Source organism: Elaeis guineensis, chromosome 8 (assembly GCF_000442705.2).
Source record: "Elaeis guineensis isolate ETL-2024a chromosome 8, EG11, whole genome shotgun sequence".
Lineage (NCBI taxonomy): Eukaryota > Viridiplantae > Streptophyta > Magnoliopsida > Arecales > Arecaceae > Elaeis > Elaeis guineensis.
Genome location: NC_026000.2, coordinates 134,912,083 through 134,915,730, shown reverse-complemented (window position 1 = coordinate 134,915,730; position 3,648 = coordinate 134,912,083).

Here is a 3,648-nt window from a genome sequence, read left to right as displayed (position 1 = left end):
ACTGTTAGATGAGGTGCACGACATTGGTGAGACCGTAGCATCCATTAGAAACCTTATATTGGTCACATCGGATTTTCATTTTTCATCCAGAGAGTATCGAAATCCAAAAAAATAGTAAAAGTCTATTTACATCTAAAAGTTTCTAGAGCAAATATAATTTTAAGTATAAATATTTAATTAGAATTTTTACTCTCATAAATAAACTAACCATTTGATTGGCACAAATTTTAAAGACTGGCTCAAAAATCTCAGGATAGTCTTAACATCCGAGAAGATTGGGTATGTATTCGACCAGGATGCCCCAGCTTTACTAGTTCGTCCTACGGTAGAGCAAAGAGCTACTCTAGATAAGTGAACAGATGATGACCTTAGGGTAAAGTGCTATATACTGGCTTCCATGTCAAACAAATTGCAGAGCCAGTATGAGCACATGCCCACTACCTATGCCATGATCATTCACCTACAAGAGTTATACGGTAAATAGAGCCGTACTGTGTGCTTCGAATTGTCCAAGCGATTGTTCAATATGAAGATGTGTGAGGGGCAGTCAATCCACGATCATTGTATGGTAATGATCAAGGCCTTGAGGAGTTTGAGAAGCTTGGGCTTAATATGCAGAGGGAGTTAAAGGTGGATTTGATCTTCCAACTCCCGACTAGTTCATTTGGATAGTTTATTGTAAACTATCATATCAATAAATTAGACTGTAACTTATCCGAATTGATCAATATGCTGGTCATTGCTGAGGGTACATTGAAAAGTTTAATGAACTATATTCTTACTGTTGAGCGAGCACCTTTCAAGAGAAAGTCTCAAGGGAAGAAAAAAAATAAGCCTACAAAGAAGCAGAAGAAAGAGAGCAAATCTAAGAATAACACTCCAAAGAAAGCTATAGAAAAAGAAAAGTGATTCCACTGTAACTCCGATGGTTATTGGAAGAGAAACTATCCATTTTATCTGAAGAACCTAAAGATGAAAAAAGACGAACAACCTTCTGAAGGTATGCTCATAATAGAATCTAACCTTACAGTTTCTTCTACTTTTAGTTGGATATTGGAGTCTGATTCTAGTGCTCATATATGTACTTCAATGCAGAGTCTAATAGGAAGTAGGAGGTTGAGGTAAGGTGATATGATATTTCGGATCGGTAATAGAATAAAAGTTACCATAGAAGCCGTTGGAACCTATCCTCTTCGATTACCATCAGACTTTAGATTAGATTTAAAAGACTGTTATTTTGTTTCTATAGCTAGTTAAAATTTGATTTCGATCTCTGTACTAGCACAGGATGGATTTATTTTTTATTTTAATAAAGACTATTGTTTCATTTATTTACGAAATAAATTGGTTGCATATGATCTATTGATTGGCAGTCTTTATCACTTGCATGTTCATACTAATATGAACCTAAATGAGCAAGTAGTGAATGTCGTAGGCCAAAAGAGACTCAAAGATGAGTTTAATCATAAGTACTTGTGGCACCATAGACTTGATCATATTGAAGAAGACAGGATAAACATACTGAAAAAGGATGGGATCTTTGACTTAATTAAATTTGAGTCAATTTCGGCTTGTGAATCATACCTTCGAGGAAAAATGGTTAAGTTACTCTTTATGGGATAAAAAAATAGGATCACTGAGTTACTAGTCCTGGTACACACTAACGTGTGTGGCCCATTTGATGTGTAGGCCAGAGATAGTTATAGCTACTTCATTATTTTTATTGATGATTTATCACGATACGAATATGTGTTTCTTATGAAACATAAGTCTGAAGCCTTTGAAAGGTTCAAAGAATTCAAACATGAGATAGAAAAGCAAACAATAAATCCATCAAAGTTCTACAATCTAATCGAGGAGAAAAATACCTAAGTGCTGAATTTCTGAAATATCTTAAGGAGAACAGCATTGTCTCTCAATAGACTCCTCTCGACATACCTTAACTCAATGAGATATCTGAAAAAAGAAATAGGACCCTATTAGATATGGTCTGATCTATGATGAGCTTCACTGATTTATCTTTATTTTTTTGGAGACACGTCTTACTTACTGTGATATATATTTAAAATAAGATTCCTTCTAAATCCATTCTTACCATACCATATGAGATATGGCACAGTAAGAAGCCAAGTTTGAGTTACCTTAAGACTTGGAGATGTCCAACTTATGTTAAAAGATAGAAGGTTGATAAGTTAGAGGATAGATCTATTGTAGCTTGCTTCATAGGATATCTCAAAGAATTCATGGGATACTACTTTTACTTTCTACATGATCATAATGTGATTGTAAGTCGTAATGCCATATTTCTAGAAAAATAGTTTATCCAAGATAGTGGTAGTGGAAAGTTAGTTGAGCTCGACGAGAATATTTATGAAAAGCAACAAGTTATAGATCTTCAGAAATCCATCCATGATTAGTCAATAGTTAATGTTCCATCTCCACCTCATAGATCAGGTAGAATATTCCATCCTCCTAAAAGATACATGGGTATGCTAAAAGAGGATGTAGAGGAAGTAGTTCTTGTAAAAGATGAGGATCATAGTGATGATCCTAGTACTTTTGATGAGGTGATGTATGACATCGATTTTGAGAAATGGTTAGATACAATGAAGTCAAAAACTGACTCAATACACTCGAATCAGGTATGGACCTTAGTGGATCCACCTGAGAGAATTATTCCCATTGGGTGTAAATGGATCTATAAAAAAAAAAGGTACCGATAGTAAGGTAAAGACCTATAAAGCAAGACTGGTGGTGAACGGTTATAGTCAGTGTGAAGGTATTGACTATCATAATATTTTTTTATCGATAGCCATGCTAAAATCTATCCACACATTGCTTGCTGTTACAGTTTACTATGATTATGAAATCTGATAAATGGATGTAAAAACTACTTTCTTAAATAGGTACCTTGAGAAAGATATCTATATGGAGCAACCTCTAAATTTTATGTCTGATGATAGTGATCATCGAGTTTGCAAGCTATAAAGGTCCTTCTATGGACTAAAATAGGCTTCTCAGAGCTGAAAACTTCATTTTGATGATGTGATTAAATCGTTTGGTTTCATTAAAAATGAAGAGAAATTTTGTGTTTATAAAAGAATCAATGAGAGCACACTTATCTTTCTCATACTTTACGTGAATGATATTCTCTTTATTGGGAATGATATTTTCATGCTGACCTCGATCAAAATTTAGTTGTCTAAGAAATTCTCTATGAAAGACCTAGGAGAAGCATCCTATATTCTTGGGATAAAGGTCTATAGAAATAGAACTAGAAGGATGCTTGGTCTGTCACAAAAACTGTACATAGAGAAAATGTTGAAGTGGTTCAGTATGAAAAACTCCAAAAGGGGTTTGCTACTCCTTAGATATGGTATTCAACTCTCCAAGATGTTGTGTCCTACCATTTTTGAGGAGATCAAGTGCATGAGTAGGATCTCTTATGCTTCGACGATAGAAAGTCTCATATATATCATGCTGTGTACTCGACCTGACATTGTCCTTACTGTGAGTGTCACGAGCAGGTATCAGTCGAATCCAGACGATCAGCACTGGATAGCTGTGAAGAATATCCTTAAGTATTTACGAAAGACTAAGAATTTGTTCTTGATTTTTGGAGTACCTGAATTGCGAATCGAGGGTTAT